The following is a 25,846-nucleotide window of genomic DNA, read 5'->3' on the forward strand; positions in this document are numbered from 1 at the left end:
TACGAATAACTACACGCACTTAACAAGATCTTACTTTAGAAATTGCGTGAAAGCCTAAAGTGAAGTAAACAACTTCACAAATGACGAAACAGTGCCAGAATTGAAAGCTGTGTGTTCTCACACGTCAAAGATAATCAAAAATATCTTGAAAACGTGACTTCGGTAGGCGGGACAGATAAGTGATTTAGGTCATTATAAAACTTATTAAAAATGTGTATGGAACTTTATAAGATTTTTCTACCTGAGACCCTTCTATACCGAGAATCTCAAATCTAATGAATACCTTACATAAGTTATGATCACTCATGACATTTAAATTATAGCTTAAGGCAAGGATACATTTTTTATATATACATACTCGTAGTCCGTAGATACCGCAGTGATGCGGCATCGTTCAGTTATTATATCATAGGCTCTTAGAATTTCTGTAATGACCAACGTACTTAGTATTCTAATCAAAGTTTGAACTTTACATACATTTAATTACTCTTCACATCTAATGGGCATATATTACTTATTTACCTGAGAAGGAAGATATTTTCTCGCAACATCGTATTACGTTACGTTGATTAAAAATTAATATGCACCGCTCTTAGTATAAATTATAACTTGTTTGTAGCAACTAGTAGGATGGACGACTATTGTGCGGTTTTCTCAACAGAGCTTACTAGCAGTGCGTAGCTGAGAAATTGTTCTGTTCACATAAAAAGTGTCATATGTTGCTATACTTTGACTTTTATTACAATGCCATAAGGATGCTAGCAGGGAAAAATGAGTGTGAAATGAAGTACACGTTTTTACACATTTAACAGTTTCAATTACTGCCTATTTGTAGTCTGTTAGCACTTGCGTAATGTGGAGGTGTAGTGTAAACAGAGCCTTAGAATGGAAACTAGGAAATGGGAAAGTTATGAAAGAGATCACTCGCTTGTGTATAATAAAGTTTTATGTTTGATTGGGTGAGATGGTAGGCAAAAAATATAATGGCCATAAGTATCTAAATATTAAAATGCATCAATGCGGTTGAAATAATAAATTCTTTAATAAAAGCGTCAACAAAATGGTTATAAAGAAGTTTTACATGGCTATTTCACTTCAATGTAACAAGATCATGTTATATTAATTAAGATAAGTAACAAACTTTACCGTTTCTCTACAGCATACGAGCTTTCAGTGAAGAAATTTAGTAAGTTTGAACAGTTTCGAAACTGGCATACTGGGTGTTATACTGGGAAGGTTCAGGTTCCTCTGCATCAGAATTTACATGAAAGTACCTAATATTAGTTCAGTTGTATCTATGACTTGACTACTTTAATTGGCAGTTCTATTATTTAAGGAGACCTAAACTTCATAGAAAATACCTATTCAATCGACAAGTCGCAACGTTGAGGTGAAAATGTTATACATTTCCACACTATAGATTGAGATCGCTGTGTTTTCACAACATTGCCTTAACATGCTAAATTCTCCATAGCATTGCTAAAATTAGAGTTATATTACTGTAAGAAAGATAAGTAAATGTTGCAGTAAAGTTGTGTTTAGATAAATATCTGCCATGGAATGGTTAAATCTCATTCACACGGCTGCGACGAACAACCCACATAATGAGTAACCCCGGCCCATTGTTTTGCGTATTCATCTGGTTATGGCCATGGCTATGGCTGGGTTCATGGCCATTTTAAACGTTTAATTTAGGATTGAGTCTATGCTAAGTTTATAACTACGAATATATTTACGAAATCTGTATCAAATATAGAAGATATTTATTTAAGTTATGTGATTTGTTATCTACTTAAGTATTTGTTAGGCTTAAAGTAAAAAAAATATCATTTCATTGAATGAAATAAAACTAACACAGTACTTAATAAGTAAAAAATAAATTGAAGATAATTCTCTACAAGTTTGAATTAACTGTAAGATTAAATAATGCGTTTGCTGATAAATTCATTCGACAAATTACTAATGGCTACATTAATTGTGTGCATACGATACCGCATTTAATAAAATTAATTACTAAAGACACTAATGGCTAGTCATGGCATTTCAAATTAATTTCTAATAAATCCGTGGCACCAAGTATTATAAATAAATGTAAATAATTAGTCTAGAATGTTTAGATTTTACATAAAAACCTGATCCATATGTTAATGTGGCGGAGGTGTCGGGTGAAAGTCACTTAGGTGTAGAATGCGCGTGCCAAAGTTTACTCTACATTTCAGTTTTGTACCTCTATTTATGCACATATTCCTAAGCTTTTGCAGTACAGTGTAATATCATCAATATTGACGACTAGATCACCACTTGCATCCAAAAGAAGACGCAGTGTGAAGAATATTAGGATTTTCCGACGGGCTTTTCAATAATTAGGGGTTTTAATTAAACATAATCGTCCATTGGCTATTTTCATATTCATATTAAGTAACTTTTATATTTCACCCTCTAAAGGAAATCCACCACACAATTTGCTTCTACTCACGAACGCTTTCACTCTTCTACAAATTTACCAACAGAATGCTATGTCGAGAGTCTATATGTAGCAAGAACAACAAACAAATACCTAATCCCACTGACTGCCTCTATGCCCGAGTGAGGCCTGGGCGCCTCCACGCCACATGCTTGACTGAGTCCAGAGACTCCTCATTCATGGGAGGAGACGTGAGGAAGCATTGATGAGCTGAGTCAAGGGACTCAGGGCGCGGGCGGGGTGGCGAGCGGAGCGGGGAGCAGAGCGTGTAGCGGAAAATGGCGGTTGTAAGTAAAGAGTACGAAATACCTAGTAATAGTAGTAACATTTGGAAATTTTTGCATAGATTATTTGACTTTCTTTGTCTCTTGAAATATAGTTATTTGGGAAACGTTTACATTGTATTTGTTTGTTACGAAACATACCTTCCTTAGAGAGACAAGGTGGGGTTGAAGTTTAGCAAACTTGAGTAATTTAACTGGCACTGGCAGGATAACTTACAAATACGGTTGATAAGATTATCAGAAGGGAGAAAATCACTAAAATGAAAAAGAAAGATCTAGACAAGATTCCAACGACAACACAACCTCTAAAGATCGCTTGCGCTCATCACTAAAGGCGTCGTCTGTATTTAACAAATTCCCAACAATAAGAAGCGGCGGCACGGGCCATCGCCGCCAAGCCCTTCCGACACGCATATCCTGTACCCAGCTAAGGCCTTAGATGAAAAATATACGATCAAAGATGGTGTGTCACTTAGAAAAACAAAGCGAAAGAACTATTCACACCGTACTGTCAAACCGTTCAACCCAATCTTCAACCCAATGAATAAGGTCACAAATCTTCAAACTGAACTAATTCAAAATAAGAGCTCAGTGGTAGAAGTGGGCTGTTAGTTGTCGAGACGTTTCTTTTGCTCTGACACTCTGATCCTGTTCGTATATTGCTAATCTAAGGCTTTGGTACACTATGAATTTCGTAATTTAATTAAGAATATTCAAAGTATGTAGGTTGTAAGTAGATTGCGAAGATTTCAAGCATCATAGACTTCAGTTTAATGTAGAGATATAATTTAGGTCGCGTAATATTTATGTTTGTGTACCTAATGAAAACTTCAATATTTAACATACAAACATTATCATTTCTTACTTTCTTACAACATTATGCATCTGAATTAAAACAATTCCCCGACTAGTTTAGACTTATTTTTTCATAAACTATTACGTATAAGATATTCATGGGTGTCAGATTATTTTTAACTAGAAGACAGCCTTCGTCCACATCCTGACACCACTCCGCTAAAATAACATTCTGACCATAGACTAGAATATTATAACTGGAGATTCTGACCGGCGGCTTTGATGTATGATGGATGCGACTAATAAATTCATAACATTAATTAGTGGGTTCTCGACAGTCACGCTGCCCTCTGATGTATTAGCATTTTATGTAAATGGCGGGACCACTTCACGCGATCAGCGAGATAGTGAAATCTGGTCCTGGAACTGGTACTTTATGATCGCTTTAATTGGCATATCTATCAGTGTAACGCACACATACACAGCTAGTGTATTGAAAAGCCGATAAACTTGCAATTCTAAAATGCGTTGCAAACATAAGGCATATTATCTTCTTCTCCTCGGTGGCTGACCCTTTGTGAAATGGTGGTAGAATGATAAAATCTGTGCAATCAACAAATTATTGTTAAATGTTACGTTGAATACATCTACGCCTAAACGATTAAATTTTGCACACTATTTTTTGTTGAACAATATAAGCTTTAAACAAACAGATTTAAAATAAAACAAGTTCCACCAACGATTTTATGTTATTATTAGTACGAAGTGGAACTAGCTCCCCACCGTGTTAGTCTAGATATTAAGCATAATTATATAGATTTCTAGATAATACCGGGACCTGTTTATACAGCTTGTATATTATGTTATTGAATAAAACAGCCTGCCCGTGAGAACAACGCTATAAACCTTTATCTATGAGACCATCGCCGCCATATTTCACTCTAAAAGATGTTTGATTTTATTTTAGATATCATTACATAAATGTTTTAGCTAATTGATAGTAATCTGAGCTTGTATCAACCACTAAAAATATATAATACATACGTAATATAGGCATTAATACGCTAACCAAAAATATCGTTTCTAAGATCAGGGAACTACTTAAATAAACATTTCTAAAGTAAACAAAGAGACATAAAAGCACCGCATAAGCTATCGAATTATTTTTTAATTAATCACAATGATTATTTGATACAATAACTAAGTACTTATTATTCCTTTGAATATTTCTACAAGTAGTACAAAACACAAGATTCAAGAATAAGAAACCACGTAAAAGAAACTCATTATGATTCCAGTAAGTAGTGGCGAGAGAACGCGGAACCTCACTGAATACAATATCGACTGGTATAAAATCAACGAGGAATTCATTACAAAAAAGCTTGAGTGTAAAATATGTAAAAGTAAAAATGATGAGTGCGTGAGTGTGCGATTTTTACACAAATGATAATGGGACATCGGGTGCCGGGGGCTCGCTACGTAACGGGATGCGTGTGTTTTTGTGTCGAGGTATGTTAATTAGAATATGATATACTGAACATTCTTTAAGCTTTTCTTTAGTCTAGTGCATTAATTCCTTTACCATGGGACAAAATTTCACTCTCCCGAGGATACATAACATACATTTTTGATCTTTTATAATTCTACAGAATAAGTTTCCAGGCAGCCTTAATAATTAAAGTATACATTAGGTATTTCTTAAATGACCTACATCTGTGCGGTTTACGTAACAATTTAACATCATACAGTACATAAACATTACTTACAGTGAGTTTATGTTTCCGCCGCAAATGTAACACAGTTACGCTGGCTGCACAGACAAACATACTAACATACAATAAACTGTTCTGTCAGAGTAACATAAGTCAAGGTTTTTAAAGCGCGAAATTACAAATATTTTTTGTGACTATTGTTAGAATTGGTTAGAATGCTCTATTTTTTAAAATAACGTGTCGATGGTCTTTATAAATACTTTTCTGAAACAACACATCTAACTAATAAAAAATTAAACGGCGATAGTGTTTAGGATGTTTGTACTACAAAACAAGTGACTACCTTACCCGATGAATCGTTCCAGAACATAGATAAGCAACGAATAATATGAAATCTAGAGACATTTATAAATGCATTAGCAAGTATACGCTCATTTTATAAATGAAAAAAAAAAGTTTTTTCTACGTATCTATTTTAAACTCTCTAATAATGTTCGTTAAATTGGAGAGCCCTACAAGTAATAAGTACGGTAAGTATAGCTTCACTGTAGTAATCAAAAGTGTATTTTAATAGTTTCAATGAATTTAATAATGTCGACACATAGTTTCATTATCAGCTGGCTATTTCAAGCAGCACAATGAACGCACAAAGCCTCACGTCGAGCAAGACAAACTAAAACGAAGGTTAATTGCTGAACAAACATGTCTTCATATTTCTTCGCTCCTGGTACTAAGAGTTAAGTCAGAAGGGCTCTTGTTTGTCGAAATACGAATAGTCGGAGAGTTTATGTTCAACTTCTGTTTTAAGAATTGATATTCCTTACCCAAACTAGGTGAGTTGGTTACAATAACATGTAACAATTGTGTCGAGTGTAAAGCGATCTAGCGATACCTCTAAGAACACAAAAATCAAAGAGGACGGAAACGGAGACTCTAAATTATTCTTATTTAATTCTTTATTGCAAAAATATTCATAATAAATGCACAAAAGGTGGGCTTAATGTTACCAGCCCTCCTACAGAAGGTACAGTCAAACTGGTAGAAAGATGTGCAAATAATAGTATGAAAGATGAAAGAAAACTAAAATTAAACGATATTTATGGAAATGGGTTCATTAAGCACTGGCTTTTCATGCACCAGTCGGGGAATAAGAAGTAGGCGAATGCATTTAACATTTTTATAATTTTAATTGTAATTTGTCCATAGTTTTATTGCCCCTATACAGCACTTTATTATATTTTTATGTTTATTCAGTTTTAAATATTGTACTTATATTGTATTTACATATGGGTTTATTTTGTGATTTTAATTTTAATGTAACAAATGATGACCTGAAATAAATGATTATTTATTTATTTATTTAAAAACGAATAAGTCAATTAATTATCATCTAAATATGTAATAAAAATACATTATAATACTGATATAAATTATATAATAATATATGTACCACTTGCGGCACTGTAGGTAGGTACAATCTCAATATTCATTACAATTTCTGGTTATTATATTTGATCACTTAAATCAATAGTTGTTTTTTTCCGAATACCGAACTTCATAAGGCAGAGTCACGTAGTATGTAAGTAGTATGATGCCACGGAAGTTCGACAGTTATTCAAACAATCTCCTCAAGAATATGGGCTTTACCTAAGTGACATAAGTACATACAGGATTACTTCGGACCTATCTATTAATGTAAAAATTCATAGCTACACTGTCTCGAGCAGTTATGTTCTATTCCGAAAAAAAGAGGATTAGACTTTGGTTTATACCGTTGATAATAATTTATCTATCTTATCAATGGGATAAAAGTCATGTTGAAACTACATATCTAGATGTGATCTAGATACTACAAATGTGGCTCCTACAAAAAATCATGTATCTAATTAGTTACTTACTTGTGTTTAAAACATTGATAGTTGTAAAACAGAATTATTAAGGCATGAGAGAAAATCAAATGTTAATCAATACATATTTAATAATGGACTGAAAGGAAACATACATACATATAGATGTATAAACACACAATCTTACAAATGTTAAGGGTCGGCAATAGGTAATCGAGGGTTGGCATTGTCATAGAATTATATAGTAAATGATGCTCTACAGCCTTGAAAAAAATCACACAGGTAGCCGAAGAGTCTAGCTAGGTGCTGAATCATTCGAATTTAAGTAAATGCTTATGGATAACTGTAAATTAATTTCAGAAAACCAGTAAATCACACTCCCGTATTGTAACAACTGTGTCGTAATTATCAAGAATTTTCATATGATTCTTATCAAATTATAAAGATAAATGCTTGGACTAGGCGATAAATACCTTGTTTTTAAATAAACACACACCTATTTTGTGTAAATTAATAACAAACTTGGGCAATTTTTTTCCCTCAAATCTTCATACAAATATCTATGGCGGCTTTCTGTGTTATAAAATCATAAACACAAGCGACGTTTAACTCAGTCGGCCGCTGGCCTCCAAAGAAGGGTCACGTCGGTTTAGGCAGCACTGACAGCTCGCGATCTTTTCGTGTACAGATACAAAATCACTGCACATTGGTTGTCATTGCACTTTTTCAACTTTTATGACACCAACATAATTTGATTTGAAATTGAGGAAGCATAATTCTTACACTATATTCAATACATTAAATTAAATTAGATAGTGGGCAATGTTCTCGCGTGACATTACAGTCTCGTAAAGGTCCGATGAGGAGCAGGAATATAGCGAATGGATCTAAGTGATGACAATACGTAGGAACATTAGGTTAGGATTCATCAAAAACACAGTCTCATGGTACTGGTTGAGGAATGGTCTCGTGAGGATCTGATGAGGGCAGTAACAAGGTGGTGACTGAATTTTATTTCAAAGATGTTAATAGCTAAAGCATCGAGTTTGGGCTATTAAGTATGTTTTTCAGAGAGACAGAAAGATATTTTAGGTTTCCTCTGGATTAGTTAGGTTTACTGGGTTTACTAAATTCATTCGTAACGTAAAATTGATAATGACGGAATTTCTTCTATAGACAGTAGGTAGTTACTAAAAAAACCAACGATAGATGGCGTAATTTGCAGAAGTACCTATCTAGTCACCCTGTCACGGGGTGACTTCGGTTGGTAACTCAGAAAAAATACTATATGTTATTGCATCAATAATAAAAAAATCAAGAAAATATTCAAAGTTTCCATCCTCGCACACAAATCACAAACTCATGCCCTGTTCTAGGATCAGGGTCTACCCTAGTGCATTTTCATGACCACTTTTCGGTTCTACCTTTTTTGGCCCAAGATTTATTTGCCTAATCTCGTATTGCATAGTAACGTTTGGTCAAAGTCTCGTTTCGCCGAAAATCGTATGGCATAAATCTCGATTAGTAAAAAGTTACTTCGCATTATCTTGTTTAGCCTAATAATGGTATGGCCAAATCTTGAATAGCCTAATAATAGGTTTATACAAAGTAATAATATTTGTTTGGCTTTAACTTTGACGGAGCGTCTCTCTATAGCGCAAACTGGTGCCTTGTATTGTTTCCGCTGTTTGGAAAACGCTCCGCTCCGCTTCGCTGCGCTCCGCTTTGGTTTTGATGAACATGTGCACCTAACACGCTCCTCCTCGCTTTGCTCGTCGTCGCACCTATCTTAAGGTTTCGATCTCATGGGGTTTGTAATAATTATTGTATGTGTATTATAAATGTATGTTGTATTGCTCGTTAACTTTCGATTTTTTAATCATTCAATATCGTGATTTTCGGGATGTATGAGAAAAAATACCACAATTTGTACATTTACTACATACTTAATATATTATTTATTAAGATAACATTAGGAGAAACAAGATTATACATAGGTGTAGACGAACATACAGTTGAGTCAAACGAAACTTAGGTGTTTAAAGATTGTGCCTAAAGAGTTTTAGACGAAACGAGCCTTATGCCACATAATTCTTGGCAAAGTGATGGTTCGGCCAAAAAAGTTTAGACCATACGAGTTATGCGAAATGAGTTTTGGTCAATAAAGATTATGCGAGATGAGGGGAACCGCCACTTTTCACTTGTGTCCCACCGGTTTCTGTGCTCAGCGCAATAGCACCATTAACCATTATTATTCTGAGATATCATCACTTCTTATTCTGAGTTACCCAACATAAAAACACGCCATCTATTGAAATCATTTTTTAATTAGGATTTTTCTATGGTGTGGTCCCCAAATTTAAGGGTAAAAGCAAAATAATTATATTTTAACCTTTTTTTATACCTATTATATTAAAAGACCAATTCAACGATACCCTACCTACACCATCAAAATAACCGGAAAAAATATCAGCCCCAATTTACTTGTATGGGAGAGGGAGTACCCCAATATTTTTTTGGGGTACTCCCCATATCTATGCGAAATATCAGCTTGATATCTTTACCCGTTTCTGAGAAAAAGGGCGGTGACAGACAGTCAGTCAGACAGACGGACAACAAAGAGATCTTATAACGGTTGCTTTTTTTCCTTTTGAGAAAACCCTAAAAATAAGAAAAAATAGTATTCTGCTACCAAAAAATATACTTACAAACATACAATAAAAACAATCGAAAAATATTACCCTCCTCCTTCGGCAGTCGGGTAAAAACAAGTGAGACAGGGGGTCATTCTGAACTTTTGTTCTACGAGTTTTAAAAATGAACAAAAAAAAAACCTTTTTCATAGAAACTTTGTTGGACATGTGACTTTTTACCATGGAAAACGAATATTTTTTTTCGCGAATTTGCAAAACTCGTAGAACAAAAGTTGTTCAGAATGACCCCTTGAGTCATCCCCTTTCGGCTTAGTATACCCTTAGTATCTACACTTTAATACCTGTAGTTACCTTTCTACAAGTAAGTAAATACTACATTTGTTTAGAAAGCTAATCGGGTTCCGAGTATGGAGAAAAGTGGCACCCCTATTAATTTCTACTCTTTCCTGGTGCTTACCAGTGTAATTAAAAATTATACTTACCCTCAAATCACTACTTGAAAATAATTGTCAATAAAGTTGGCGAGTAAAAGTTTATGACCCACTGTGCAAACTTACATGTGTGCGTGTCACTGCGTGTGCTGTGTGAAGAGCATTGAAAACCCAAATTTGGCGGGGCACGTCACCCTGTACGGGCCCTTAACGAACGTCTTTTGTGCATCTCTCGAGAACCTGAATGCGTGAACACGCTACAATGACAGATATTAATGACTTGTTTTATTGTGGATGATCCAAATAAGATGATGATGATCACTGTGCTTACAGGTTGAGAATAAATACAAGATTGATCGGATCAAATCAGAATAATATTATTTTATTTAACAATTTTTCTACCTTCGTTCAAAAGACATCGCTGTGACCCGAAGTAGATGGTCCAAATTGCATGAGGTTCTCGTTGTTTAACTGAGTTTAATTGACTCAAAGGTGCATCGAAAATATGTTGGGACATAATATATTTAATTTAAATACGTCATTTGAAAGGTTATTCTAAAAAAACCTACTAACCTACACTTAATTCTGTACGTATTAACCACCAATTAGGTATTCTACTAAGTAAAACATCATAGCACAAAACGGAATCACTTGTAAAGCAAAGTCTAGGTAATAATTTAGATGTGTAAGTGCTGGATCACTTCATCCAAGAGCAAATCCTATGCAGAATATTAATTAAGTTAACCTGTTACCGAGACGTATTAATATACAGTAGACAGTAGTAAAGATAGCAGCTTTTACGAACGTTATAAAAACGAAAGGAGAACTGCATGCCAGTGATATTGCGTATAAATTATTTATTTTCTGGCTGAACCAATTTTAATGGAGCACACCTAAGGCACTCCAAATCCAGTTAAAAAAGTATTACGTTTCTTTGCTGTGTAACAGATGAACTCGTAAGCACTGAAATGACATGGTCAAATTAGTATTAGGGATTATGTCTACCATCAGACTAAACCATAGATAATTAAATAAAGCAAGACAAAATATTGTAACCGCATGATACGCCATAACAAACACACCATTAATAGCGACGTGGTCATAAAAGTACGCTAGTATAGAGGCTAAATTAAAAATCTACTGCTAAATGTGGTTAAAATTAGATTAAAATAATTTAAGTTTTTAAAGTCTAAATAAGTACCTAAAGTCAAATAGAGATCTCATTTATTTTACCTGATAAGTTACTAATAAGTTGTTTACAAACATCCTCACAAGGATAGAATATAATTATTGTTCTCTTTTTTAATAATAATCTTTTTCTATAATTAGTTATTTACGTAGAATTTAGAGAATTTTGTTACTTTTATTTTATTTTACACAACAGTGTACCACCTAGCGCATAACAAATTACTTTGGTTATATCTGCCTACCGAAGTCCACGACACAGGCTCAGCCTAGTGTGGACTTCACTGAAATTCCATGCGAAATACCTAATGTCATCATTTAGTATGGACGACTTGTACCTACCATCTTTATGTAATGTTTCTCACTGTATAATATTTGTCTATGCTTACATGGTGTGTAAATAAAATTTTTGAATTTTGAATTTTGAATTTTGAATTAATCTATCCTTTTTGCTTGGGCTTATTCAACTTACTATTGTCAGGTGTAGCTGTCTGGTGGAATATTGAGACGTTACATGAAACTGTTTCATTTTTAAGTACTTCTATTCTTTAACCACAATACTGCCCACAACAACGCATAGGTACAAAAACTCTATCTTTTGTTTAGTCTTTAGATGTGTCTGGTTGCCATGGCAACGGTATCAGCAGCGCATGCGCGGTGGCGCCCGGGTCAGGAGGGTAATTGGAACCCGAGACTCTCCAGATATGAAGCACTATCAGTAGGATCCATCTGGAGTTGTGGGCCTAGATGGGCTCATTGATTTGCGTTTAATTAAAATAAATAATTTTAATATACCTGTACATACGTGCCGACGTTTACTACGGAGTCTCTTGAGTAGCGGAGTACTTTTCATAGTACCTTGTGTCCTAGATAATCGCTCAGGCCTCAAAGCCTATGTATGTAATATACAGTGCCAGAAATGTGAGGTGTTACATAGTCCTAGCAAGTGTTCCTTGTTGTGAGAATATTTTTTCAACAAGACTTGTTTTCAGTGTTCTTAGATATTAATCCAATGTCAGAATCAAAGAAGTTACCGTTATTTTGCGTTACGAGCATAAAATTCCTCCTTTACGACCCCAAAGGCAGATGTGTTATGCCTTGTGCCTTGACAGCTGTTAACTGCAGATGTTGGCTACGTAATTATATTTTTAAACACTAAAATCTAGAATTTAAAAGGTCCTAATTTAACAATAATGGTTATTCACGCTCTCACAGTTTTGGCGCTAAGGAAATGAAAGAACGATTATAGCCGATAACACAAAAAGCCGGAACTTGACGTGACGTGGGCTAGTATTGTTCTGTGTTGTTTTTAATTAAATTGTTCACAGACAATAGAGGCCCGGGCTCATATCGGCTGCGGATCTGACATACAGTTTGCTGTCAAGGGTATATTTAAAGGGGGTTAGCACGGTACATGCACGGTACATACTTTTTTAATTGGTATTACCGAATGTTTTTGTTTGTTAAGGAAATATAAACTTTAATCTTAATTGCTCTATATCCCATTCCACGGGGAAAAACATCTGATACAAACAAAAACTACCCTTATTCGAATGTAATAAGGGTTCTGTCATATGTCTTTCCCCGTGGAATGGGATATACCTAGTATTTGTAGTTTTAGATTTCTTGGTTGAATTTTAAAACTTTTATATGATTTTCTATTCGAATAACTGTGAGATTAAGTGGAAAAAATAAGTATAAAATAATCGAATAGGATTTATAAATTTAAAATAAGGTGTCGACATGTAGTCCCTGAAAGGCACTAATTAAATAGTTTACGCTCAAACATTGATGTAGTCATACAAACTCAAGATTATAATCTGTAAATTAGTACATGTGTAGTTACAAAACACAAACTGGTTTCTACATACGAAATCTCTCACTAGAGTAGATATGATCTCTAATCTCTTGAAATTTACATACTTAGCCTTTAAGTACCTTTACTATAAGATCTATACTATATTATAGTCTGTATCTATAGCAAAGATTGAGTAAAGTTATGTTATGATGGCTATTGCCGCCCACGCCAAGCTTAAATGTCGCCAATGAATTATGTGACATACCACTCTCTACATAATAGTCTATCTATATATAACTATATAAACCGTCATATAACATATAAAATGTACAATATGTCGTTGATTCATATGGAAAGTTACCGTGCTTGATATTATTGCTCGCTTGCTCCAAGGGAGGATGCGAGGCCGCAGTCCACGCACTGCGGACCTATATCGAACACGACGGTGGCGAGGTTGTCCTCAAAGTCGACATCAAAAACGCATTCAACTCAATAGACAGAGGTACATTCCTAACTGAAATAAAAGAACTCACACCAGAAATATATCCATACCTCTGGCAATGTTATTCATCCCCATCCAATCTCATCTACAATTCAAATCTCATCCACTCCGAAGTCGGCTGCCAACAAGGCGATCCGCTCGGCCCCGCCATCTTCAGCCTCGCCATCCACAAAACGATATCCTCCCTGAAGTCGAAGCTGAACATGTGGTACCTTGACGACGGCACTCTGGGAGGCGAGTCTGACACCGTGCTCGACGACCTCCGTACACTCACGGACAATATGAGGGAAATAGGCCTGGAACTCAACAGCTCTAAGTGCGAAATTTTCATCCCATCACATATATCCGAAGCAAGAAAATCGATAATCATCCAACGCTTCAACTCATTAGCCCCCAATATTAAAATACTAGACGAAACATCTCTGCGCCTCCTCGGAGCTCCCATCCATGAACAGTCAATTAACAACTTCATATCTGAAAAAATGAACTCTTTCACCAACAAAATCCCACACCTCCTCAAAATAAGTAAACACATGGCTTTTCAAATAATCCGGTACTCACTGTTTGTTCCCAACTTCACATAGGGTAACGTAACGTACCTAGGGACATTTTCGACTACCCCAACTTTGAATGAAGCTATCGCAGCGTACAACTAAGATATTAATGTGAAATTTTCTTTATTCGGTAGGATATATAATCTATTATCACTAGTATTTGTGCTAAAGCTTTAGTGTGGCCAGATTTTATTAAATTAAGATAAAAGTAAAAATGCTTGTTTTGGCCCAAGGTACGTTACACGTTTGTACCTTGGGACACTGTTTCCTATAGCTTTGTACTATGGAAAATTCAAACTTCTAAATAACGCCTTATATCTCTGTTCTTTTTGATTTACTGCAACTCTCTTATGTCTAGTTTCACTCTGGCACTAATAAGAACAGAGATATAAGGCGTTATTTAGGTGTTTGCATTTTCCATAGTACAAAGCCATAGGAAACAGTGTCCCAAGGTACAAATTTAATCGTGTCCCAAGGTACAAAAAAGCAATATTTAACCAAAATTTAAATATCTTTATTTTTAATTAATAGGAATCTTTCAGATAATTGCCATGTCATAAAATTAAATAACTGAAAAGTTATACGTGACATCCATGTCTTTATTTTGAGCATGCCTCAATGAGATAAAGCAACACAAAAAACTATACAAAAGCTACTTTTGACTCCAAAAAACTTCATATTGTCTTCACCACACACTCGATGCTGGTATGATCACGAGACTCACTAGTTTTGCCAAGCGAGTAAAATACTATGCCTAGGGTAGAATTTTAATGTGTTTATTTAGCCGGTTTTTAAAATACAATCAATGTCCCGAGGTACAAGCGTCCCAAGGTACGTTACGTTACCCTACATACTAAGATGCAGCCCCATTTTCAAAAACAAAACAATCCTTTCAGACATAGACAACCTAATACAAAATTCACTCAGTAAAATATTAAACCTACCATTCAGAGACCGCGACTGGCTCCAGGCCTCTCTACCCATCCGTTTCGGCGGCATCGGTGTCAGAAAGGTGTCGGACGTAGCCCTACCCGCCTTCTTGTCTTCAACCCACAGCACACTGGCCTTGTATAATAAAATTATTCACCCATCCTTGGGTGTTTCTGAGGTCTCGTGCTGTGGTGAAGCCAAGGAGGCATGGCAATCGATCTGCCCTGGTGAGGCACTGCCTGAAAACCCGCACTCGCAGCGTCTGTGGGACGAGCCCAAATGCCTGTCTACAGGAAGGCACCTGCTCGAGACGAGCCCCAACAACACAGAGAGGGCAAGACTCCTGGCGACGGCAGAACGCGAGTCAGGCCTCTGGCTCCTGCCCTCGCCGAATGTGGGAACCTTCCTCGACGACAGGTCTTTCCAGACGGCGATCGGCCTTCGGCTTGGCATGAAAATTGTCCAGCCCCATCACTGCCCCTGCGGAGCGGAGGTCAGCCAACTTGGCCACCATGGCCTCTCGTGCAGACGCAGTGCCGGCCGCCTGTCCCGCCACGCCGCACTGAACGACATCCTGCGCCGGGCCCTTGTGTCAGTCAACACCCCGGCGGTGCTGGAACCTGCCGGTGTCATCCGCGACGACGGAAAGAGGCCCGACGGGATGTCGCTCATTCCCTGGGCACACGGGAGGCCGCTAGTGTGGGATGCCACGTGCGTCGACACACTGGCGGCGTCACACGTCCCACACACATCCAGGGCGGCGGGAGCGGCGGCTGGTACTGCTGAAAACCTGAAACGGGAGAAATACAGGTCGCTTGACAGCACATACCTATTTCTCCCGTTTGGCGTCGAAACGATGGGGCCATGGGGTCCGGATGCCAAAAGTTTGGTTAAAGAGATCTCTTCCCGGCTCGCAGACGTCTCAGGGGACAAACGAGCCGGGGCGTACCTCCGCCAGCGCCTGAGTCTGGCGATCCAGCGGGGCAATGTCGCCAGCGTGTTGGGAACCCTCCCACAGGGACCAGGCTTAGAAGGTCTCTTCTATATATAGTTTTAGTTATGTACATAGGTTTAGTTTGTATAATATATAGGTAGTTTAGTTTGTAATTGTAAATTATATAAATTATGTAAATAAAAGTCCTAGATAGCTTTAAAAAAAAAAAAAAAAAAAAGTAAGTAGAAGATAAACACTACATATTATTTAATATGCATTATTATAATTTCATGTATATGTACCTAAAACTATTTAGTTTAAACCATGAACACGATAATTACGAGTGTAGGTAAGAAGGTATTTGTAAATAAGCCACTGTAAAAAAATGTTATTATACACAATTTTTTATACGTAGTTAATTGCTTGTTGTCTTTCAGTCCTATGGCACCCCAGAGGTGCAGAGGGTCTCCACTAACGTCCACCACGTCCGCCTCTCTTCGTAGTTGATTACCTACTCTTAATTAAATTATCTGAGAAAAGTTATATTTCATAACCTTACTACAAGATGTTATTTAATATATCATGGCAGGTAGGTAGCAATTAAATGTTTCCGCAATAATATCCGTGGTTTTATTTCAACACACATTACTTTACAGGAAAAACTCAATTAATCGAATCCCTAATCCTAAAATATCGCGGGGTCTTCAAAATAGAATAATAAAACACTTAAGTGTACTTCCACCTTTTATCTAATTAAGATGAGGTATAATCTTAAATGGATAGAAATTCTGATATCATGACCTATCAAATCTACTGCTGCTCATATCTGCCACAGAGTCGACAACCGTTGCAGTAACGAAGTTCGCTATCCCGGCAAATGGCAACCCGTACTCGGGAATAAATAATAATATGCACATAATAATAATATGAGAGGAATAAAATGACATCTCAGATGTGTCTGTCGACGCGATATCTGATATTATGCTTCATCTGCTTCACTGACAGGTTTCGGAAGATGGCGATGAAGCCATGCTATAGCGATAGCGTCATTTTAGCATTGAAGTTGCAAATTGGTAGCGGACGACTTAAGGGCTGGAGCCTGTATGTTCAATCCAGGGTCATGTTTTGGCCAAAATTTGTCTTGAAAATACGGTTACAAGGCGCATTGTACTTGGTCTAGATTTTGTTGTTGGCGTTTTGCGTCAAGAAACAGAAACTAGTAAGCATAGTGTCGTAGCGAATGTTGCAGACGCCATGGCGTTCGCCGCCAATCGGCACCTTAAGTCCGCGAAGGTGCTATTGTTACATAAACTAAGCTTACCGTGACATATACAGCAATATCATTATGAATATAAGGAGAATATGTTCCTAGCAGGGTGCGGTTACACTGTCACGACTTCGCCTGTAAAGTTATTAACATAGCATTCTAAGATGCATGTTGGAATATACTGGGAGATTTTATGTACAGATAAAATGTAAGATTAAGTTATAAAATTTAATACACATATAACCTTATTTTACGATTACTTTGATGATGTTTGTGCCACCCAAATACGTTCTACCGATATTGTGAGATAACACTCTTGGGTAGAACTTTCTTTCTAAGTAAGCGCGTTGATGTCTTTTGTATGGCGAAGATGCAACTTTGTTATTGACGCATACTTTCGTAAGAAGATGTTGGTTTTCATATTTCATTATTTGTTGTATTTAAGGAATATGATCTTTATTAATTAAATAGTTTGTTAATCTTTCATATTAAATGAGTTCGGCTCGATAAAAAATACTATAGTAGGTATAAACCTGAGGATAACAATAAAATAAATCATCTTAACGAACATATCCGTAGCCTAGTCGTTAAAGTCAATCCAAGTCGAATGGTATTATCTTAATCTTGGGATTTCCGTGGTCGTGTGTAACAATGCGAGTTATGGCGAGTTTTATGAAGTTTTATGTATTCGGCCACACACGGCCCGCGCCCACGCGATGCGTCTCGAGATCACGTTACGGCTCAATGTCGATATCGGATCGTTTCCAGCTTTATTATCGATTTTAATGACCGTAGCTTTAATTGAGGCATCCATATTGTTATGGTTGGTTTAAATTTTATGCACTATAGTGACAGTTAAGATTTGAGTGATTGAGGTGACAGCTGAAGTAATTAGGTTTGTAAACATGTATTGTTTTCAGTGCAAAACGACTAAATAGATGTGCAAAGTATTCTCAAGTAGACTATGGTTTCTAAAGATAATCGTGATCAGTATAAAATAGGGCCGCAATTTACCAATATCCCATATGCTAGAATATTATTTATTTTCTAAAATAAAGGCCCATATTGGCCAGTTCATAGAACTCTAAGTCGTAGATGTGAAAAAATAATTCTTTAAAATCGTTATGAAAAATCTAAACTGAGCCCTACTAAAAAACAATTTACCAATAAAATAATATAGTAGATTACCTTCGACATATTCGGAGGTAACTAGTACAAGTCAAAAATTCGAACTCACCTATAAGAGTCGAACAAGAGCTCCGGCCTGCATTTCCCAGAGGGCACTCCAAAAAAAAGCACAATCCACTACACAGTTAATAAGCCATTCTCCACAGTGCACCGAGACATCAGGCTTCGGCAAAAACACTCTTCACACACAACCCTTAACATCTAAACACCAGTTAAAAATAAACACTGTTTTTAGTAACTCAAATTCAGGATTATGTATAAGAAATATCACTTTAAAACACCGGTGTAGTAACAGGTACTATCGGAGGAATAAATGTAGCGGGAAAAATAGCGACAGGTGACCGCGAACGTTTACTCGCAACTGAAGTTTCTGTCGAGGCGGCGCCACCATCGCGCGCCAGCACCCGTCTCGCTCGCACTCGACGCAGCGCCTGAAACAGACAGAGATGCATGATTAATTGATGCAGCTTTGATGACGCCAGCGAAAGCTCCTTCCGAACGAAAGTTTGAGGATTGTTCGGAGCTTTTCGATGATATTTTGTGCAGTAATTGAATGTACAGTGCATTAACCTGGAAATGTTTAAATGATAACTTAATAAGGAATCTTGGGGCATTGTAATAAAATTTATAAAAGTCGTGTCATGGTGGGTTGAGTTTCAACTTTTATAAACTTACTGGTTCTGAATGTACGGTTATTAAGTTAGCATTACTTAATTAAGTGTGTCTCTTACAAATATTGGAACTTTGATTTTTTTTTCACGAACTGATATTCAATAAATGTTACGTTCATTGAATGCAATCTTCTCTTTCGTACCCCAGAGCATAATGCGGCAGGGTATTCTGATTATTTCACTGTGACAGCGGTTCGCTTGTGGAACAAGTTACCACTGGATGTAAGACAAACTAAGTCTATAGATCTTTTTAAATCTAAAGTTCATCTCCACTACCTCCAAGAGCAGAACATTCTGCCTATCTGATCCCTATCTGTGTGATGATGATGATGATAGTAATTTTATGTATGTTTTTATGTATGTATGTAATGTATTTATTTAGGTATCATATGTATATTTATATTGTATAGATAGGTATACATTATATTAAGATATTAATATTTCGGTTAAGTACTCAATATAAACCATCTTCTTTCTTCAAAGCCTTAAGCACTACCAATCACTTTTTCATCATCACCAAAGGTTAACTGGTAGAAAATGCTCCTAGCATTAAGTTCGCCTTTGTACCAATTTACTTTGTGCAATAAAGAATTTAATAATAATTGAAAAGCAATTACGAAAACCAACAGAATACCTATAAAAACGAAAAACAAAAAGTTCCAAACTTTTTCGAACCATACAAAAAGCATCTTCATTCTAATTAACGAAGGCGTGTTGAATCTCTCTACGGTTATTCTATCAAAGAGCCTATTTTTCTGGCAAACAATAGAGTTTTTATCTACTCCGGGCGTCACGCGCGTGTTTACGCGTATCGATCGTGCACTCGATCACGTTTCGAGTGAAAAAAACAATTTATACTCAAAATCAATTGGGATAGAGCCCGTATTGGGTGCGTGTGTAGGTAGGTAGGTAGCCGTGTGGTGTATGGATAATGTATGGAGCAGAAGGGTTACTCTATACTGACGAAAAAGGAACGAACGCGAGCTGTCGGGCAATTACACGGTTAATACAACGAGATAGAGTCGTGGCCCGCGCAGTAGCGCTCCGTAACTTAGTTTTTCGTCATATAGAGTGACCCGCAGACATGTTTAACAAGTTACTGGGCTAATGTGGGATCATGTGAGTCATTAGTTCAACGAGTATGTGATCGATGGTATTGTAGATTGCCTTTTTATCAACAATTGTTGGTCTTTGTCATTGTAAAATGCGTATCGTTAAGAATGAGAAATTACACGCTAAAGACCAACCCACCAAATATTTCATTGAATTAGAAAATGTTTTTAACGCCATCTCCACCTCTTCTGTGCCTATGATTTAGCACCTAGTAAGTATAAAAACTAAACAAGCTAATATAATTACTTAAGATTTTATGTAGACACAATTTGGCAGATTTTCTGAATCGATTATTATCTGTTGTCCTTATTCTTCCTCTATCAGCCCCCCTGGCTAACTGGTCAATGATGGCTATTAGTACTCATATCCAGTTATTTATACATTTGTACGTCCCACAATACATTGGATCGCGTATAACGCTATATATAAAATACGTGAGCAGAAATATTATAACCAGAACAAGCACTTAAATCATAAATTAACAAAAACTGAGGATCGCTGTCATCAAGTATTCAGGGATGTAATTATATTGTCATAAATATTATGCGAGAATTCCTTATCTTAACCATCTTCAGCAAAAACAGCTTTCTTATTTGGTAAGATCAGTTTATATCTACTTACAATACATATGGGGATATTCTTAACTCTAGCGCTACACGCTAAGATTGTGGCTGAGACGAAGAAGTCTAAGGATGAGAATTTGTTTCGAATAGCAAAAGAAACATGACCGTAACATAGTTGCATTAAAAGCGCAATAATAGTTGATCAGCACAATGTCTAGTCAAAGTAATTAGGGAGCAGAAATAAACTAGTTATTTGCGAAGCATCGGCGAAGAGTGAAAAAACTAGAACCTTCAACTCGCTTGCTGATTTATTATACGTACAGACTGAGCACTGGACAGTTTACGGACTGTTCCTATATTGACTACTGTTACTAGAAACTAGGTAGTCGAAAAATATTACATAATTATAATATGTATGTAAATCAACTGCTACTGTTAGCTACATAATTATCCTACCTACACATGTATTTGAATATGTAATATTATACTTAACATAGAGGAGGAGGGACAGGAAATTTACAAAGATCATTCAAGCAGAATAGATCTAAAACGCAATAAAAAACCGTAAGTAGGTACCTATGAGAAACAAGAGTTGAAGCCAATGCATCTATTTAAATAACAAAATAGATTTTACACATAACATATACAGCGCGTACTAATTTTTGTAGGCATGAAACTAATTCCTGATGACCCCAACAAGCTAAAATAAAGAAGACTCCAAAATACTCCCAAATTACAGCACATTGGATCAGATCGAAACATCGATCAACGCGTAGATATAAACCTTATAAGAAAAGAAACATAGAAGCTCTTCATTATAAACGGTGTTTGTTCCGAGGTGTCAACGGTTTTTGCGTGAAACGAAAAGGGACAATCATAGCAATTGCGAACAATTACGGGCGACGACCGGGAAAATAGCTTAGTCCAAGCGCGGTGTGGGAAAGTGAACGCCGCGGAGATTGCCCTAGCGTTGTAGCGAACAATACTGTTGTTGATGGTAAAAGTAAGTTAGAAATATTTTTAACTTACAGCTAAATTAGCTTATCTGATTAGAATCTCAGCAATGGAATGATGAATGAATCTCTGGAAAATCAGCAATGATTTGGCTCACTAAACTGAGCTTAATTCTTACAATTTTCAAAATTTACAGCTTAACTATCTCTCAGTGAATAAGTCCTACTAGAAGTGAGTACAACATGCATACAAATAATAAGTTTTAGTCTCTATTACACTACTTGAATTAATATATTAGAGAATTTTAAAGCTTTTTATTTTTAGCAAATACGCGTGATCCCCAGTAGGTACTTATAATTATATTATAAAAAAAATACATAAGTATGCGAGAATCCGAACAATAAAATTGGCTGGCATGTATCGATACATCGTGCCTAGAATCGATTATACACTCGAATACCTTACGGAGTTTAATGTGCTTAGTTATTTCTACTGCTCTTATTTCTTATACACATTATACACAGTGCTATCTACTGTTTTTGCGATAGTACGCGGGGTGATACGGTTCGCAACCTACCGTGTGACTATTGTAACTTGGAGGTGGACCAAAAAGCGAGGTGATCGCTACCAATTCACATTATCTCCTTAGCGAATAAAATACTGAATATTTTGAGTATGCGCAATGGAAGTTGGTTCATACCATAAATAAAAATCTACATTCAAAAAGTCTAATAAAAGGCACGGATTACAAATGTTGTACTCTACTCGTATATTTGTTACCATGAAAAAACCGACTACTGAATCTACTGATTCTCTTAGCACCTTGTAAAGCTAATCAACAGACCAGTTTCAACTATTTATAGATCCCATTAATTAGTCGATGGCCATCATTTTCTAGACTAGAGCATAGCTACGAACTATTATTTCAAACTGTGTACTTTAATAAAGTTATCATTTTTTTATGCAAGCAGTTAAAAGGAACCAATCTAGTGAAGTACATGTCTTCTATGAAATAGTATGACGTGATGGCTCATCACAATCTGGTTTATAATTGTGTAGTAATTTTACAGCGATGTTAAAGTTTATTTACTGATGAGTTTGAAATTACAAAGTAATTCAGGACTGAGTTCATATGAGCACTAACGGCCGGTTAGTGGTAACCGGTCTCTCAGAATTCACAAACTGAAAATGTTCCAACCTCTATTTTACACTCCTATTTGAAAATGAATACATACACGTATGAAAGTACATAAATTCATAAGTGATTTTTTAAAAGCAATGGACTGTAGACTGTAGAGGTAAGTAGTATAAAAAATAGATGACTTTAAGGGCCACTTGCAGAAACATATTAAATCTAGATTTAGTGTTAAATCTCGATTTAGTGTCAAATTTTATATGGAATGACGTTTCTTAAATCGAGATTTGACACTAAATCTAGATTTAATATGTTTCTGCAAGTGGCCCTAAGAGTAGCTACTGAATTTTTGAACCGGTTTTATGATATATTTTCGTGATTATTACTTACTCCTTGTAATTAATAACTGAGCGTAACTTGAATATTTGTGTTTTTTATAAGTTTGTTTATTGTATTTTATCTAAAAAAAAAAAAAAAAAAAAAAACACGCACTCACGCCTTGTACTAATGTACTCCCTTGCGGGGTAGGCAGAGGTGCATTGCTGCACCCACTTTTCGCCAGAGTGTTATGTTAGTCCCAATGTAATAGGGGGCGGGCCTATTGCCATTTTACGGGCACATCCAAGACCCGAGAACAAATATCTGTGTTTAAACAAATATCTGCCCCAGCCGGGAATCGAACCCGGGACCATCGGCTCAGTAGTCAGGGTCACTAACCACTACGCCATTTTATCTAAGTAGATATATTTTTGTAAATATTAATAGTTACACCCCACGGGCTTTTAATTGGCGTCTATTATGTAAGATTTAAATTCAAATGAGCTAATGTTAATGGGAAGACATTCGTCTTGTGCTAACATTTAATTGGGCCACCCGCAGCTTGCTATGCCATGTTGGTGGATTCCATACAGATTTTACATAACATTAGAATTTATAATGGATGACCGGATGACACAGTCAATAATCAGGCTTAAATTTGACTGTCCTCGGTTTGATTTCAAGACGAAACGAAATTTTCACAACCTACATATTAGTTATCTAAATATTATATTAAGAGAGCCGCGATCGATGACGATGTGTCCTAAAATTGTAATAAGCAGACGAGCTGAACCTAAACTTTGAAAATTACTTAAAGGCAGGCCTTCAATGGCAGGTGGATATTTTCATTGCTCGTGATCTCGTGAGTGTAGTTATATTTTATTGTTAACATCAGTCTTTTAATACTTTCAACTGCAACTACCCTCACTTTGTTTACCTACATATAACCCCCTTATTCATAAAAAAGTCACTCTCTGACAGAGAAACAGTTCAATAGCTAAAGCGTCCAGTAGCTTTTTTATAATTAAGGGGTTAGATTGTTACAACAACCTGTGCAAGTACACACAAAATTCCTCCTCTATCATAAATATGTGATAAACAAACTCAAGAACATGAGGAAATCAAGGGCTTCAACATAAATAGTTGAAATGGCGTTGTAAATTTAATTAATGGCTTAATCAAATGTTTTGGTAACATTTAATTGACTTGAATTGGCAGAAAATAATACTTATGTTAATATTAATTATACTTTTAATAATTATGTATATATACGGTTAGAGTATATAATATAAAAACTTTAACAATTTTTAAGAAGAACTAACATATAAGTACCTGCTTACCTTGTCTAATGTACTGTATAGAAGTAATATTAGTTTTCAATTGAAGGGTACAAAAACAAACATGCCTCCCTCATAATTACAAAAATAGAGTGACCTTTATGCATCTTTGTTATTACTATGTATAAACGCACTTATGTAATATCTACACACCATTACTTATTACCTTGTATTAAGTACTGCACACCTGCACTATAAGACGTTCTATTCTATTCTATCCTAAGTATCCTAGGCCAATTATTAAATAACGCTTTTTTCCGTTGTGGTGGCCCAATATATACCATACCACTTCATTTAGGGCTGCTGAAAAAGCTGATTACTCTTCCTCCTTCCTCTAATTATTTTTAAGTCAAAAAATCTGCCCGCCACGCCACCTATTATGACTGGCCACATACGAAAAAAAACTTTAGTAAGTAAGTAGGTACTGAGTTTTAGCTTTTAACTTATCTACTTTTATTTTATAAAAATAACTCTTCAAACAGAGATCCATGCATGCTAATGTGGTTTTCGATTGTATTTATTCAAATATTTGGAAGGCGTGTCGCGGTGTCTAAGAAAATAGTGCTGCGTGGTTTGGAAAGTTTCATCTGTTATTTACACTGCCGGGCAATGAAATAGTTCCACTGATATAACATCAAATTACTCCTTAACGGAAAATGCTAGCTTAATGACGCCTTCTGCAATATTGAAGAATATTTAATTGCGCATTAGAATATTCCCATGTAAAAACTTAAATATTGTAATAAAAATTTAAATTAAATGTTTTTCAAAAAATGGGGCATTTGGTAAATAAAACAAAATCTCTAACTATGCGTTTATTAGGTGTAAACGTGGTATTTTGATAACTCAGTACTTGGTGTTTCCTCCACGTGCTCTCAATACAGCGTCTACGCGATTGGGCATGCTGAATACCAGATTCCTCAGCATATGCTGAGGAATGTTCTCCCATTCTTTGATGAGCGCGTCTTTCAAGCCACGAAGTGTAATTGGAGGTGGAACTCGGTCTCTCACAGGTCTGTCGAGCTCGTCCCAAGCATGCTCAATGGGATTCAAACCGGGGCTCCTTGCAGGCCACTCCATTTTGTGGATTCCTACGTCATGAAGATACTCATTTACAACTTGAGCAGTGTGCACCCGTGTATTATCGTGCATGAACATTGCATTCTCGCCCATATTGGCCAAAAACGGACCAGCACGTTCATTGAGGACC

General features: G+C 36.1%; 1 protein-coding gene across 2 annotated transcripts in view; it reads right to left on the reverse strand.

Annotated features, from left to right (window-relative positions):
* Positions 1 to 19,000, reverse strand: part of LOC105384971 — a 36,582-nt gene extending 17,582 nt beyond the window's left edge. Inside the window, exon 1 of one of the 2 annotated variants that reach the window (XM_048625919.1) lies at positions 11,845 to 12,091. The gene's annotated coding sequence lies outside the window, so the exon portion shown is untranslated. Of the gene's footprint in view, positions 1 to 11,844; positions 12,092 to 18,594 lie in introns of those variants that run through there. The other variant, XM_048625916.1, reaches the window with a different exon arrangement.
* Between the last annotated feature and the right edge of the window lie 6,846 nt (positions 19,001 to 25,846).

Source organism: Plutella xylostella, chromosome 3 (genome assembly GCF_932276165.1).
Source record: "Plutella xylostella chromosome 3, ilPluXylo3.1, whole genome shotgun sequence".
NCBI lineage: Eukaryota > Metazoa > Arthropoda > Insecta > Lepidoptera > Plutellidae > Plutella > Plutella xylostella.